We start from the raw sequence: 17,218 nt of genomic DNA, 5'->3' as shown, positions 1-17,218 counted from the left end.
GCTTATATCGGTTAGGACTTGGTTTACTTGGTCCCACTTTATGTTTTTGTTATTGAAGTTGAATTTGGTGAATGCTCCCTCGTGACTAGTCTTATTATGTCGGTCTGGGGCTCCACGCATACATGACTGAACCTCAATTATGTTGTGATCTGAGTATATTGTTTTTGATATGGTGACATTTCTTATCAGATCATCATTGTTAGTGAAGATGAGGTCTAGTGTATTCTCCAGTCTAGTAGGCTCTATTATTTGCTGGTTTAAATTGAATTTTGTGCAGAGATTTAAAAGCTCGTGTGAGTGTGAGTTTTCATCAGAGCTGCCTCCTGGTGTTATTACTGCAACAATATTATTTGCTATATTCCTCCATTTTAGGTGCCTTAAGTTGAAATCCCCCAGGAGCAAGATGTTGGGTGCAGGAGCTGGAAGATTTTCCAGACAGTGGTCAATTTTTAACAGCTGTTCCTGGAATTGCTGGGATGTTGCATCCGGAGGCTTGTAGACTACCACAATGACTAGGTTTCGGTTCTCTATCTTTACTGCTAAAACTTCCACTACATCATTTGAGGCATTAAGCAGTTCTGTGCAAACAAGTGACTCTGCAATGTACAGGCCAACCCCCCCTGTGTTAGTCCCGGGGTGACTGCATGTCAGTATCACCTGTGTTAGTCCCGGGGTGACTGCATGTCAGCACCACCTGTGTTAGTCCCGGGGTGACTGCATGTCAGTGCCACCTGTGTTAGTCCTGGGGTGACTGCATGTCAGTGTCACCTGTGTTAGTCCCGGGGTGACTGCATGTCAGCACCACCTGTGTTAGTCTCAGGGTGATTGCATGTCAGAACCACCTGTGTTAGTCCCGGGGTGACTGCATGTCAGTACCATCTGTGTTAGTCCCGGGGTGACTGCATGTCAGCACCACCTGTGTTAGTCCCAGGGTGACTGCATGTCAGCACCATCTGTGTTAGTCCCGGGGTGACTGCATGTCAGCACCACCTGTGTTAGTCCCACGGTGACTGCATGTTACCACCACCTGCGTTTGTCCCGGGGTGACTGCATGTCAGCATCACCTGTGTTAGTCCCGGGGTGACTGCATGTTAGCACCACCTGTGTTAGTCCCGGGGTGACTGCATGTCAGCACCATCTGTGTTAGTCCTGGGGTGACTGCATGTCAGCGCCATCTGTGTTAGTCCCGGGGTGACTGCATGTCAGCACCATCTGTGTTAGTCCTGGGGTGACTGCATGTCAGCGCCATCTGTGTTAGTCCCGGGGTGACTGCATGTCAGCGCCACCTGTGTTCCAGACTCCGTACCTCCAGGTACACCTCTGGGAGCTTGCGAAGTCTTTATGAGCTTCCCCTCCTGGTTCGTTCACGTCTAATGCTGGCGGGTACAGTGTGCCTCACCGTCACTCTGTTTACGTCTATCATAGGAGACTACAGTGTACTTTACCGTCACTACATTTACATCTGCAACAGGACGGTTCAGGGTGCTTCACTTTCACTATCCTACTAACCTCGTCGTTGAAGAACCTTAAGCAAGACCGAAGAAGATGTAAGAATCCAGCAGTGTCATGCCAGGGGTATCTGTAAGTACCTTCTCTTGTGTTACCTACTTTCATTGCCTTGAATCCCAACACACACAAGTTCAGCATCACAAACGCAAGATACCTCAGTATGGGGGAAGAGTTGAGGCACCGAGAGCACAGAATGATAGTTTCTCGACATGAAACACTAATATCTAGTTGTCCTAGTGTTTCGTAATTCAGAACAGAGAAACGATCATTTGCATGTAAGTTAGGTTACAATATTAATGTGGTTAGGTAGTGCACCTGTCATCACTGCTGCCCAGTCTTGTCCCCAGTGATAATCTTTTAAAAACAATGATGGTAATTTTATATCTATGAAATGTGGCCCTCCAAACTTATCTAAGAAGCCTAAGCTAGTAATGGGACGCCATTAAGGATGTGCAAGCTGACTAAGCTGACGTGACCAGCAAGTGAAAGTAACTCCACCCACGATATTTGAGGCCTTAACAAAAATTTGCTCCTTACTTACTCTTAACTATCATCTATTTCGACTTTGGAATTTTTGAGTGTCTCCTTAATTTCACATATATACTATACATGTAGAAAGAGAGCACTTCAGACCAACCTTCTCCTCGCATCTTCATTTCCTGTCAAATACATTTTCCCCTTCATTACCATCTCAACTGGGCACTCCATCAGCACCTCCGAACACTGCCACACCTTGAACGACCCCAGTGGAAATCAGTCACTTTGACCTTTTTGGAGTTATCCGGAGTAATGTACATATGTATACATTACTATGTAAGATAATTGTGCTTAAGTGTACCTGTATTTAAATAAACTTACTTGCCTCCTTCAAGATAATTTGCTGTAAATTATTTTTTTAAGGAGGATCTTAAATCTTGGCTATCTTAGACGGCGTCTCCACCTTTCTTGTGTTTGCTGGAGTGGCCAAATAATTTACCTCAACTAACATGGTATCCGGCAATTAAATCTCCGGTGTTTGTTTATCAGTGTTTTGTGTGAGTGTAGTGTACACACTGGTGTTGTCAGCTAGTGTGTGCTGCCAGTGTAGTGTACACCCAGGTGCTGTCAGCTAGTGTGCTGCCAGTGTAGTGTACACCCAGGTGCTGTCAGCTAGTGTGCTGCCAGTGTAGTGTACACCCAGGTGTTGTCAGCTAGTGTGTGCTGCCAGTGTAGTGTACACCCAGGTGCTGTCAGCTAGTGTGCTGCCAGTGTAGTGTACACCCAGGTGCTGTCAGCTAGTGTGTGCTGCCAGTGTAGTGTACACCCAGGTGCTGTCAGCTAGTGTGCTGCCAGTGTAGTGTACACCCAGGTGCTGTCAGCTAGTGTGTGCTGCCAGTCTAGTGTACACCCAGGTGCTGTCAGCTAGTGTGTGCTGCCAGTGTAGTGTACACACTGGTGCTGTCAGCTAGTGTGTGCTGCCAGTGTAGTGTACACACTGGTGCTGTCAGCTAGTGTGTGCTGCCAGTGTAGTGTACACACTGGTGCTGTCAGCTAGTGTGTGCTGCCAGTGTAGTGTACACACTGGTGCTGTCAGCTAGTGTGTGCTGCCAGTGTAGTGTACACACTGGTGCTGTCAGCTAGTGTGTGCTGCCAGTGTAGTGTACACACTGGTGCTGTCAGCTAGTGTGTGCTGCCAGTGTAGTGTACACACTGGTGCTGTCAGCTAGTGTGTGCTGCCAGTGTAGTGTACACACTGGTGCTGTCAGCTAGTGTGTGCTGCCAGTGTAGTGTACACACTGGTGCTGTCAGCTAGTGTGTGCTGCCAGTGTAGTGTACACACTGGTGCTGTCAGCTAGTGTGTGCTGCCAGTGTAGTGTACACACTGGTGCTGTCAGCTAGTGTCTGCTGCCAGTGTAGTGTACTCCCAGGTGCTGTCAGCTAGTGTGTGCTGCCAGTGTAGTGTACACACTGGTGCTGTCAGCTAGTGTGCTGCCAGTGTAGTGTACACACTGGTGCTGTCAGCTAGTGTGTGCTGCCAGTGTAGTGTACACCCAGGTGCTGTCAGCTAGTGTGTGCTGCCAGTGTAGTGTACACCCAGGTGCTGTCAGCTAGTGTGTGCTGACAGTGTAGTGTACTCCCAGGTGCTGTCAGCTAGTGTGTGCTGCCAGTGTAGTGTACACACTGGTGCTGTCAGCTAGTGTGTGCTGCCAGTGTAGTGTACACCCTGGTGCTGTCAGCTAGTGTGTGCTGCCAGTGTAGTGTACACCCTGGTGCTGTCAGCTAGTGTGTGCTGCCAGTGTAGTGTACACCCAGGTGCTGTCAGCTAGTGTGTGCTGCCAGTGTAGTGTACACCCAGGTGCTGTCAGCTAGTGTGTGCTGCCAGTGTAGTGTACACCCAGGTGCTGTCAGCTAGTGTGTGCTGCCAGTGTAGTGTACACCCAGGTGCTGTCAGCTAGTGTGTGCTGCCAGTGTAGTGTACACCCAGGTGCTGTCAGCTAGTGTGTGCTGCCAGTGTAGTGTACACACTGGTGCTGTCAGCTAGTGTGGTGCTGTCAGCTAGTGTGTGCTGCCAGTGTAGTGTACACCCAGGTGCTGTCAGCTAGTGTGTGCTGCCAGTGTAGTGTACTCCCAGGTGCTGTCAGCTAGTGTGTGCTGCCAGTGTAGTGTACTAGTGTGTGCTGCCAGTGTAGTGTACACCCAGGTGCTGTCAGCTAGTGTGTGCTGCCAGTGTAGTGTACACACTGGTGCTGTCAGCTAGTGTGTGCTGCCAGTGTAGTGTACACCCAGGTGCTGTCAGCTAGTGTGTGCTGCCAGTGTAGTGTACTCCCAGGTGCTGTCAGCTAGTGTGTGCTGCCAGTGTAGTGTACACCCAGGTGCTGTCAGCTAGTGTGTGCTGCCAGTGTAGTGTACACCCAGGTGCTGTCAGCTAGTGTGCTGCCAGTGTAGTGTACACACTGGTGCTGTCAGCTAGTGTGTGCTGCCAGTGTAGTGTACACACTGGTGCTGTCAGCTAGTGTGTGCTGCCAGTGTAGTGTACACACTGGTGCTGTCAGCTAGTGTGTGCTGCCAGTGTAGTGTACACACTGGTGCTGTCAGCTAGTGTGTGCTGCCAGTGTAGTGTACACACTGGTGCTGTCAGCTAGTGTGTGCTGCCAGTGTAGTGTACACACTGGTGCTGTCAGCTAGTGTGTGCTGCCAGTGTAGTGTACACACTGGTGCTGTCAGCTAGTGTGTGCTGCCAGTGTAGTGTACACACTGGTGCTGTCAGCTAGTGTGTGCTGCCAGTGTAGTGTACACACTGGTGCTGTCAGCTAGTGTGTGCTGCCAGTGTAGTGTACACACTGGTGCTGTCAGCAAGTGGTGTCTGCTAGTGATGCTGCCAGTTTAGTGCACACAGATCCTGCCAGGTGGTGCTGTGTGCTAGTAACTCTAATATTTAATAGTCCTGAGGGACCAACCAAACTGTTTCTGCCTTGTCACTGTCGATACTTTACTCAGTTCAGTTGTTTTCCACAAGCCAGTCTACCCACACCCGTCACAAGCCAGTCTACCCACACCCGTCACAAGCCAGTCTACCCACACCCGTCATTCTACTCACAGCTCACTGCAACCATCCCACAGTCCACCCACAGATCCCCTCCACTCCTCCCACTGACCTCCCAGTGACGTGGGGGGGGGGCACTGGGAGGTCAGTGTGTGTGTGTGTGTGTGTCAGCAGGGTCATGTGACGATCAGGGGTCAGCTCAGGTCATGACACTCGGTGACTAGACTCACTGTGACCAGGAATGTCATTAACCTGGCTTAATTTCCTTACCCTTATCGGTTTCTCCTGTCTACTCCTCTCTCTCCTTCCTTCTCCTCTTAGGCCGTTTCGTTTTATTCTTTATATTAATGATATACATTACTGAGAAGCAGAGAGTAAAACACTGCAAAACAGTATCTTTATTGAAAAGTTTCGCCTGTTCTGCAGGATTCTTCAGTCAAATACAGGAGTTGAGAAGTAAATGTGAGGTGGTCAGTCCCTCAGCCTTGACGAAGTAAGTCTCAGGTGCCTTTGATATATCTTTGAAGGCTATCGAGAGTTTTCTTGCTCCCGCTGCCCGGCCCTGGGCCAGGTTTGTCTGGTTCTTGCCTGATCAATCAGGCTGTTGATGCTGGCTGCCTGCTGGCCCATATATCCATCACAGCCTTTTTGATCCGGCACTTGGTAGAGGTACATAACTAATTTTATCTTAAAAACTACACTTGTTCCGGCAATGTTTCTGATGTCTTGTTGTGGTAAGCAGCCTGGGCCCACAGATGTTGATACAGTGTTCTCTTATTGTTACCACGACGTTCCTGTTTTTCACTGGGTTTATTTTACATATTCTCTCATCTCTCACTCCAGTATGTTATGACATCGTGCACATTTGCGACCAGGCCCTGAAACACCTTCCACATATTACCATGTATCTCTTGCTCCTCCGCTCCAGGGAGTACATATTACCATGTATCTCTTGCTCCTCCGCTCCAGGGAGTACATATTACCATGTATCTCTTGCTCCTCCGCTCCAGGGAGTACATATTTAGGACTCTGAGGCGTTCCCAGTAATTTAAATGTTTTATTGACTATGGGGGCTGTAATTAACCTCTGCAGTGTTTCATCTGCAATATCTGTCATGCCCTGAACCGAGCCGCCAACACTGAACAATAATCTAAACGAGAGAGAGCACAAGTGATATGAATATTGTCATTATTGCCACTATTTCCCTTGTTTTGAAACTTCTCATTATCCATACCGTTATTTTCCTGGACTTTAAGTAATTTTAAGGTGGTCAGTCCCTTAGCCTTGATAAACGTTCAGCTCTATATTCTCATTCCGAGAGAAGAGCATAGAGCCTTTCACTTCCCTTTACCGCTCCTCCTCCTAATTCTCTCCCTCTTCCTGTTCGACCTATTTCTGCTCCTTGTTCGTATCACTAACACCACTCGGGTGTGATATACTGACCAGGAGTACCAGGCATGTCCCAAACACCAGAAACAACAGAACGCTTTCTAGCATCAACATACCAGGGACTAAGACCACAGACATGGTGTGTTGTACCTCTGTGCTTCTCCTAGTGTACCTGATACCACACGTCTTGTCCAGTATTCTGTGGGAGCGCGTCAAACACTGTGTTAACTTCATATTGTAGATAAATACTCCAGAGAACAGACAAGCTCATAAATTAGACACATGTACAACACTTGGGTATCTTTATTATTGAAACGTGTCGCCACACAGTGGCTTCGTCAGTCCAATACAAAGAAGAATAGTGAAGACCAGAAGGCGAATGAAGTAATCAGTCCCCTCATCTTGGAGACAATGTACTGATTACATTGATTATCTCAATCCCCTAATTTTCACTATTCTTCTCTGTATTGGACTGATGAAGCCATTAAATATGTCCATATGTTGCACGTATCTAATTTATCGAAGTTCATCTTATGCGGGTAAATATCTTAAAGAAGAATACAAGTCACAATAACGGGGTTGGAACTGTTCCTAAAAGAGAAGGTGTGTACTCGCCTATTTGTGGTTGCAGGGGTCGATTCACAGCTCCTGGCCCGACTCTTCGCTAGTCGCTACTAGGTCCACTCTCTCCCTGCTCCATGAGCTTTATCATAACTTTTCCTAAAGTTATGTATGGATCCTGCCTCCACTACATCACTCTTCAGAGTATCAGTACTGGTATCGGCCCATGGTATCAGTACTGGTATCGGCCCATGGTATCAGTACTGGTATTGGTCCATGGTATCAGTACTGGTATCGGCCCATGGTATCAGTACTGGTATTGGTCCATGGTATCAGTACTGGTATTGGTCCATGGTATCAGTACTGGTATCGGTCCATGGTATCAGTACTGGTATCGGTCCATGGTATCAGTACTGGTATCGGCCCATGGTATCAGTACTGGTATCGGCCCATGGTATCAGTACCGGTATCGGTCCATGATATCAGTACTAGTATCGGCCCGAAATTGAGTGTGGGTATTGATATTGGTCTCGAGAAGTGAGCAACTAATGTTAGATGAAGATCTGGGTCCAGGAGCTGAGACTCAACTCCCCTAAACACTTGCAAGAACTCGTGTGATGGTTGGTGACCATTGTTAAGACCAAGTCCGGGTAATTAAGGTGATGAAGGTCAAAGGTCACCATAACTAGTCTTGGTGTGTGTTGAGGGCGTGGGCGCTCAAACACCGACGCACACCCCAGCACACCCCCGTCCACCCCAGCACACCCCCGCCCACCCCCGCACACCCCCAGCACACCCCCGTCCACCCCAGCACACCCCCGTCCACCCCAGCACACCCTCGTCCACCCCAGCACACCCCCCTCCACCCCAGCACACCCCCGTCCACCCCAGCACACCCCCGCCCACCCCAGCACACCCCCGCCCACCCCAGCACACCCCCGTCCACCCCAGCACACCCCCGTCCACCCCAGCACACCCCCGCCCACCCCAGCACACCCCCGCCCACCCCAGCACACCCCCGTCCACCCCAGCACACCCCCGTCCACCCCAGCACACCCCCGCCCACCCCAGCACACCCCCGTCCACCCCAGCACACCCCCGCCCACCCCAGCACACCCCCGCCCACCCCAGCACACCCCCGTCCACCCCAGCACACCCCCGTCCACCCCAGCACACCCCCGCCCACCCCAGCACACCACCGCCCACCCCAGCACACCACCGCCCACCCCAGCACACCACCGCCCACCCCCGCCCACCCGAGCACACCACCGCCCACCCCCGCACACCACCGCCCACCCCCGCCCACCCGAGCACACCCCCGCCCACCCGAGCACACCACAGCCCACCCCAGCACACCACCGCCCACCCCGGCACACCACCGCCCACCCCAGCACACCCCCTTCCTCCTGCTGCCCTTCATCCTCCTGCCCTTCCTCCTGCTGCCCTTCATCCTCCTGCCCTTCCTCCTGCTGCCCTTCATCTTGCTCCCTTTCATCCTGCTGCCCTTCGTCCTTCTGCCCTTCCTCCTCCTGCCCTTCATCCTGCTGCCCTTCATCCTCCTGCCCTTCCTCCTCCTCCTGCCCTTCCTCCTCCTCCTGCCCTTCCTCCTCCTCCTGCCCTTCCTCCTCCTCCTGCTCTTCCTCCTCCTCCTGCTCTTCCTCCTCCTCCTGCCCTTCCTCCTCCTCCCGCCCTTCCTCCTCCTGCCCTTCCTCCTCCTCCCGCCCTTCCTCCTTCTGCCCTTCCTTCTCCTCCTTCCCTTATCCTTCTTCTGCCCTTCCTCCTACTCCATTTGCCCTTCCTCCTCCTCCTTCTGCCTTTCCTCTTCTTCCCTCTTCTGTCCTTCCTTATCCTCCTGCCCTTCTCCTCCTCCTCCTCCTCCTCCTGCCCTTCCTCCTCCTGCCCTTCCTCCTCCTCCTTCTGCCCTTCCTTATCCTCCTTCTGCCCTTCTTATCCTCCTTCTGCCCTTGTTCCTCCTCCTTCTACCATTCCTCCTCCTGCTCCTCCTCCTGCTGCTCCTCCTCCTGCTTCTCCTGCTGCTCCTCCTCCTCCTAGTCTTCCTGCTCCTCCTCTGCTGCTGCTGCTGCTCCTCCTGTTCCTCCTGCTCCTCATCCTTCTGCTGCTCCTCCTGCTACTGCTCCTCCTGCTGTTGATCCTCCTGCTGCTGCTCTTCCAGCTGCTCCTGCTGCTGCTGCTGCTCCTCCTCCTCCTGCTGCTGTTTCTCCTGCTCCTCCTGCCGTTCCGCCTGCTCCTCCTCCTTCTGCTGCTCCTCCATCTGCTCATCCTCCTGTTCCGCCTGCTCCTCCTCCTCCTGCTTATCCTCCTGTTCCGCCTGCTCCTCCTCCTCCTGCTTATCCTCCTGTTCCGCCTGCTCCTCCTCCTCCTGCTTATCCTCCTGTTCCTCCTGCTCCTCCTCCTGCTCATCCTCCTGTTCCTCCTGCTGCTGCTGCTGCTGCTGCTCCTCCTCCTCCTGCTGCTCCTCCTCCTGCTGCTCCTCCTGTTCCTGCTGCTGCTGCTCCTGCTGCTGCTGCTCCTTCTGCTCCTCCTGTTTCTCCTGCTGTTCCTTCTGCTGTTCCTCCTGTTTCTCCTGCTCCTCCTGCTCCTCCTCCTGCTGCTGCTGTTCCTCCTGCTGTTCCTCCTGCTGTTCCTTCTGCTGTTCCTTCTGCTGTTCCTTCTGCTGTTCCTTCTGCTGTTCCTTCTGCTGTTCCTCCTGCTGCTGCTCCTCTTCCTGCTGCTCCTCCTGCTGCTGCTGCTCTTCCTGCTGCTGCTGCTGCTGCTGCTGCTCCTGCTGCTGCTGCTCCTCCTCCTCCTGCTCCTCCTCCTGCTGCTGCTGCTCCTCCTGCTGCTGCTCCTGCTGCTCCTCCTGCCGCACCTCCTGCTGCACCTCCTGCTGCACCTACTGCACCTCCTGCTGTTCCTCCTGCTGCTCCTCCTGCTGCTGCTGCTCCTGCTGCTCCTCCTGCAGCTCCTCCTCCTGCTCCTCCTCCTCCTGCTGCTCCTCCTGCTGCTTCTCCTGCCGCTCCTCCTGCTGCTCCTCCTGCTGCTGCTTCTCCTGCTGCTCCTCCTGCTGCTGCTTCTCCTGCTCCTCCTCCTGCTGCTCCTCCTCCTGCTGCTCCTCCTGCTGCTGCTCCTGCTGCTGCTGCTCCTCCTGCCGCTCCTCCTGCTGCTCCTCCTGCTGCTCCTCCTGCTGCTCCTCCTGCTGCTCCTCTTGCTGCTCCTGCTTGCTGCTGCTCCTCCTGCTCCTCCTGCTGCTGCTCCTCCTGCTGCTGCTCCTCCTGCTGCTCCTCCTGCTGCATCTGCTGCTGCTCCTCCTGCTGCACCTCCTGCTCCTCCTCCTGCTGCTCCTGCTGCTGCTGCTCCTCCTGCTGCTGCTCCTGCTGCTCGTCCTGCTGCACCACCTGCTGCTCCTCCTGCTGCACCTCCTGCTGCTGCTCCTCCTGCTGCACCTCCTGCTGCACCTCCTGCTCCTGCTGCACCTCCTGCTGCTCCTGCTGCACCTCGTGCTGCACCTCCTGCTGCTCCTCCTGCACCTCCTGCTGCACCTCCTGCTGCACCTCCTGCTGCACCTCCTGCTGCACCTCCTGCTGCACCTCCTGCTGCACCTCCTGCTGCACCTGCTGCACCTCCTGCTGCACCTGCTGCACCTACTGCTGCACCTACTGCTGCTGCACCTCCTGCTGCACCTGCTGCACCTACTGCTGCACCTGCTGCACCTGCTGCACCTACTGCTGCACCTACTGCTGCTGCACCTCCTGCTGCACCTGCTGCACCTACTGCACCTACTGCTGCTGCACCTCCTGCTGCACCTCCTGCTGCACCTGCTGCACCTCCTGCTGCACCTGCTGCACCTCCTGCTGCACCTCCTGCTGCACCTCCTGCTGCACCACCTGCTGCACCTCCTGCTGCACCTCCTGCTGCACCACCTGCTGCACCACCTGCTGCACCTACTGCACCTACTGCTGCTGCACCTCCTGCTGCACCTCCTGCTGCACCTGCTGCACCTCCTGCTGCACCTGCTGCACCTCCTGCTGCACCTCCTGCTGCACCTCCTGCTGCACCTCCTGCTGCACCACCTGCTGCACCTCCTGCTGCACCTCCTGCTGCACCACCTGCTGCACCACCTGCTGCACCTACTGCACCTACTGCTGCTGCACCTCCTGCTGCACCTCCTGCTGCACCTGCTGCACCTCCTGCTGCACCTCCTGCTGCACCTCCTGCTGCACCTCCTGCTGCACCACCTGCTGCACCTCCTGCTGCACCTCCTGCTGCACCTCCTGCTGCACCTGCTGCACCTCCTGCTGCACCTGCTGCACCTCCTGCTGCACCTCCTGCTGCACCTCCTGCTGCACCTCCTGCTGCACCTCCTGCTGCACCACCTGCTGCACCTCCTGCTGCACCACCTGCTGCACCACCTGCTGCACCTCCTGCTGCACCTCCTGCTGCACCTCCTGCTGCACCTCCTGCTGCACCTCCTGCTGCACCACCTGCTGCACCTCCTGCTGCACCACCTGCTGCACCACCTGCTGCACCACCTGCTGCACCTCCTGCTGCACCACCTGCTGCACCTCCTGCTGCACCTCCTCCTGGGAGAACAATATAACTGCCTCATCTTACAATAAAGAATAATTATTGCCATAAAAATGAACATTTTATTTCCTTAATTCCTGTTCTCATTATTATGCAAGTAATTGTGGTGGTAGTTGTGGTTGTTGTGGTAGTGTGGTTGTTGTAGTAGTGTAGTTGTTGTGGTAGTAGTTGTGGTTAATGTTTTAGTTGTGGTAGTGTAGTAGTGGCATTGTGGTAGTTGTGGTAGTGTAGTAGTTGCGGTAGTTGTGGTAGTGTGGTGGTAGTTGTGGTAGTGTAGTAGTAACTATGGTAGTTGTGGTAGTGTGGCAGTAATTGTGGTAGTTGTTGTGGTAGTAGGTGTAGTGGTAGTGGTATTGGCATTAGTGTTGGTAGTAGTGGTGGTAATACCACTGCAACACCCTCGTACTAGTCACTGTATGTCACTGACACACTCACGCAGTAAGTGTATATATCTCAGCATGTATACACACACCGTGAGTACACCCTGTTTCCCATTCTATCACACTGTTCTTGAGCATTAGTGCGAAGGGTGATATGCAAGCCTTGATGACCCTACCATCGTGTAGTCGACAGGCTTTAAACCTCCATCCATTAACCACCCACTAACACGTCTCTCACAGGCAACTTCACAAGTTCCCTCACGGGAAGTTTCTCTCTCAGTTGTAGTTACTTCAGCTCGCTCGTTTTGCGTCTTAATTACCTCGTAAATCACCTGTGACGTTACTAGACACTTCCAGGAAGGTTTGTGTCCTGTGAACTGGCCAGGAGGTGTCCTCGTGTGAGCTGGCCAGGAAGGTGTGTGTCCTCGTGTGAGCTGGCCAGGGTGTGTCCTCGTATGTTCTCTATCTCGAACATTGACTCGAGATTCTGAGTAAAAACTTCAAGATTTTGAGACAAAAAGTTGAGACAAAGTTTTCTGTTCTCCGTGAGTGAACGAGGACATAACGAGGACGTAGTAGCGGAAAATAACAGCAGGTGAGACTGGAACAGTAGCCGGGTGTTACGAACATAGTCAGTTGGTCCCTGGGTTATAGTGCTTTTCGTAACAAAATAAACTTAGTACGTCTAGGTACTCACTTCAGAGGAAAAGGAATTTTCTTAGTTTCTATTTAATTTATTAATAGTCATAATAATCACTTAAATTCACCTTCTCATATTTTGCACTATGAGTAGAATACTTTTACCATTCCTCATTAAAACAACACAGTACTAGGTCAAGTATTTACAAATGGCTCTGAGTGAGTCACGAAACATTAGTATATGCACATGCACAGGCACAATAGATTTCTTATGATAGGGTTCACTTAACAATAAGTCCTCATACACTACAGAGGCTTGCTCACTTGGCTTCACTTTCTCTAAGAGCTTCTCAACCGCCTTCTCCAACCGAGATAAGTCTTAGCAGTAAGTTCCCGAAAATTCCTGGGATTTTCTAGGGAGGCGAATGGTGGTTTAGAGGTGGATACTTCCCTCGACCCTTCCTGGTCCAGAGGAAGGTATGAACTGAACTCTGTGAGGCTTTACCAGCCCACTTTGTCTCGGTCGGAGCAGGGGTTGAGCAGCTCAAAACACCTACTGGTGCTTGGCCAGGTCACCAGCAGTTGACACTAATTAAATGACCTACCTAAATACAAAGCTAAGTAATACGACCAGATAATATTATAAAGTCGAGTAAATCCATTTTAGCTACTAATGGAATTACTCCTGAATATAATATTAAGTGAAATAGCAAAAATAATATGTAAAAGTATACCACTGTGATAAGAAGAAACAGTCTACTTAAAATGAACAAAAGGGTGTAACATCCCCTCCACACGACCAAATGTCGCACTGACAATAGGACAAAAATAATCCTGAATCTTTTAGATACAGTAGAAGAACTGAAATACCAATATAGCAAGACTGATATACATTTCACCGCCAATTCGTCCCAGACAATCTTCATGTGTTCTGAAGGTATTCAAGGAGGATATTGTTGAGACGACAGACATCTGCCTCAACAGAATTGGGTTTTCTCTTGGCCTTGGGTGACACGAATGCTGTCTCTCAAGTAAAATGTAAGGACACAGCAACTGGTCTCCAAGCTTCATCCTCCATAACTAAACTGTAAACAGTACCACTCATTCACATAACTGTAGGCAAAAAAGGAAATATTAGGCGTAAGTTAGAACAAGGGCATATTGGTGCAACTGGTTTAAGGGCGGGACAAAGCATCCGCAATTACATTATGTTTGCCCTTTATATGTAGGATTTTAATAGAAAAAGGTTGAATTCTAAGGACCCACCTCTGTATTCTGGCATTCTTAGCCTTCATGGTATTAATGAATGTCAAAGGGTTGTGATCTGAGTATACTGTAATCTGATGAGGTGATGTTCCCAAGTAAACTTCAAAATGCTCGAGAGAGATAACCAGGGCTAGAGCTTCTTTTTCTACGGTTGCATAATTCTTTTGGTGTGGCTTTAAGGTGGAGAAATAATAACATCGGATGTAGAATATCAGAGGAGTGGGAGGACTGCAGTAGTACTGACCCAACAGCATAACTGCTGGCATCTATATGTAACAAGAAGGGAAAGTTAAAATCAGGGCTTTTCAATACTGGAGAGGAGTTCAGTAATCGCTTTAACCTATTAAAAGCCATATTACATTCCTCAGACCAAGCGAATTTAATTTTAGAACTAGTTAGCGCGAAAAGGGGGGCGGCTGTGTGTGAAAAGTTAGGGCAGAATCGTCTATAATACCCAGCCATTCCCAATAATCTCTGCACCCCTTTTCTGTCTCTCGGTATAGAAAAGTCTGCAATGGCTCTCACTTTTTGCACTGATGGGTGCCACCGTCCCCTGACCTATATTGAAGCCCAAATACTTAATCTTTACTTGTCCAAATTTGCATTTGGCTAAATTGATGGTAAAATTATAAGCATCTAATTTCTTAAAAAGAGCCTCCAGACGGACTAAATGTGAACTCCACTCGTCACTAAAGACTACTAGGTCGTCGAGGTAGGATTCAACCCCCTCAAGGTTATAAGTAAGGTCATTCATAAGTCGCTGGAACGTGGATGCTGCGTTGCACAACCCGAATGGGGTAACCAAGTAGTTGAACAAGCCTCCATGCACTGTAAATGCTGATATGTCCTGAGCTCGGTCCGTCAGGGGCACTTGATAGTAGCCTCGCAGTAAGTCCAGCCGGCTCACATACTTGGCTCCGGCAACCATATCGATTAAATCATCTACCCTAGGCAAAGGGTAACCATCAGGAACTGTGACGGAATTCACCTTTCTATAATCCGTACACATACGATAGGTTCCATCTGACTTTGGGACTAACACAGGGTGAGGCCCATGGGCTTTTGCTTCGTTCAATTAGTCCATGGGTCAGCAAAAAGTCGATTTCCTCCTTTAGAGCTTGGTGTTTAATAGGGCTTAAGCGATAAGGGGACTGCTTGATGGGCGCAGCTCCTTGGACATCCACGTCGTGTCCCCAACGTGCAACGCTTAGGTATATCGCCAAACAATGATGGGTACTTCAAAATCACATTTTTCACTTCTTTGGCTCGGTCACAGGCCAGATCTTTTAAAAAATCGTCCAGGGATCGTAGAACTTGAGTGTTTCTAAGACTGACTTCTATTCCTTTGGAGCAGTCCTCCAAATCCTCTGCTTCTTGCTGGGACTCTAGAAGAATGGCAGCGGTCGGGGCTAACCCTCCGTAATATTTCTTCAATTGGTTAACATGGTATGTATGGTCTGATTTCTTTTTCCCTGGGGTACGAACCAGGTAATTCACTTCACTCAGTTTTTTAATGACTTCCAAAGGTCCCTCATATCTTGATTTCAGTGCATGTCCGGGCATGAATTTTTGAGCCAATACTTTATCTCCGATGTTGAAAGAGCGAGAGGCCGCATGTTCATCATATCATAGTTTCATTTTAGCCTGGGCTTTCTTCAAGTTCTCTGTGGCTAGGTTCCTCGTGAAAGTGAGGTGTTCCTGCATCAAAGCCGGGCATACCTGAACTGACGGAGTACGTCTTCCGGCCCATACAAATTTCAATACTGCGAGGGGTCCATGTACCATATAACTATATATCAACTCAAAAGGGCTATACCCTAGACTTTCCTGCTCGCTTTCCCTTACGGTCAGGAGAAGGAAAGTAATGCCCTCGTCCCAGTCTTTACTGAATTGTTCACAGTAGGAACGCACCATCACCTTCAATGTTTGATGAAACCGTTTCAATGCTCCTTGGGACTGGGGCCTATAGCTCGTATCGAGGATAAATCTTACTCCAAGGCGTGATATGGCCTCCTTGAAGATTTTTGAAGTGAAGTTTGAACCTTGATCAGACTGGATCTCACGAGGCAGCCCTACCTGTGAGAAAAACTTTATTAAAGCGCGGACTATTGCACGAGCATTTATTTTCCTCATGGGGATGGCCTCGGGGTAACGGGTGGCAGAATTCATTATAGTGAATAGGTACTGATTTCCCGCCTTGGTCCTGGGGAGTGGACCTACGCAATCGATGATTAAACGGGAAAAAGGCTCGCCATCTGAGGTGATAGGACAGAGAGGAGCTGGAGGCGGGGTATGAGCAGGTTTACCGATGGTCTGACAGACCCGGCAACTGCGAAGATGTTCCACCACGGTTTCCCGCATTCTAGGCCAAAAAAAGTATTTTGACAACTTTACCATTGTTTTCCTTGCTCCCAGATGTCCTCCCATTGGACTATTATGGGCGACCTTCAATGCAAGCTCACGATAAATCCTAGGCAGGATCAATACATGCTTGGCCTTGGGAAAAGGTGCCCCTAGAGAATGTCTTCTGGTGGATTTCTTCATAAGTATACTGCTACTAGAATAAACACAGTCCTCTAGTTTCTCGGCCTCTTCTTCCATTATCAACAGCTTTCTTTCTTTCTCCAACGAGGGGTCTTCCATCTGTGCTTGGATTAGATCTTCAGGTCTAAACTTTTTAGCACCTAAAGAATCTAAAGTTGAGTCTAGCCCTGCAGACACAGACGTCGCATCCTTGGGCCAGTGGGTCTCACTAAACAATAGGTTCAAACCCAGATCAGCTTTGTCCTCTTCTTCCTCTGTTGATTCAGGACGTAACCTGGTTGTTGCCATGGACCTAGTGACAACTCCCAACGGAAATAATGATAGGTCCTTCCTATGAGCCTCAATCACGTAATCCTCTCCCGAGGTATTTTCTATCACCAGAGGTTCTTTCTTGATTCCTTCGCAGCTTAGGTAATTTCCTATCAGTAGGTCAAACCCAGGTCTAGGTATATCCTATGAAGGGGAACTCTAGAAACGGCTCCTCCATAAGCCTCCAGAAGTGCATCTATCTTCGTATAAGTGCGGTCAGACAAAGAGAGGATTCCCTTTTTTAACAATGTCAAGTAACTCCCCGTATCCCTACAGGTTTTAACAGGCACCACTTGACACTCGTCAATACCAGCTTTTCCTTTTGAAAAACATGGGCTCATTGCCTTTTCAATTTCTTGCCCTGAGATGGCCCTCGTCTCCGGTCATCTCAGTGAAGCAGTCTTCGGTCCTGCCGGCTCTAGATCCGCCTGTAAACATCCCTGCGTGTGGGCTACTGAAGACACCATTTGCACAGGAGCACCTTCTTGATACTTATATTTCCTATCCCTTTCCA

At 50.6% G+C, this 17,218-nt stretch overlaps 1 long non-coding RNA gene across 1 annotated transcript in view; it reads left to right on the top strand.

Annotated features, from left to right (window-relative positions):
- Nucleotides 1-1,374: 1,374 nt before the first annotated feature.
- LOC138853812 (uncharacterized) overlaps nucleotides 1,375-17,218 on the top strand; it is a 110,650-nt gene continuing 94,806 nt past the window's right edge. The window contains exon 1 of the long non-coding RNA XR_011392976.1: nucleotides 1,375-1,581. This is a non-coding gene — a long non-coding RNA (uncharacterized lncRNA). The remainder of the gene's footprint in view (nucleotides 1,582-17,218) is intronic.

The sequence above is a fragment of the Cherax quadricarinatus genome, chromosome 41 (genome assembly GCF_038502225.1).
Source record: "Cherax quadricarinatus isolate ZL_2023a chromosome 41, ASM3850222v1, whole genome shotgun sequence".
NCBI classification, from domain to species: domain Eukaryota; kingdom Metazoa; phylum Arthropoda; class Malacostraca; order Decapoda; family Parastacidae; genus Cherax; species Cherax quadricarinatus.
Note: the sequence above shows the minus strand (reverse complement) of the source record. Positions and strands in the feature narration are given on the sequence as shown.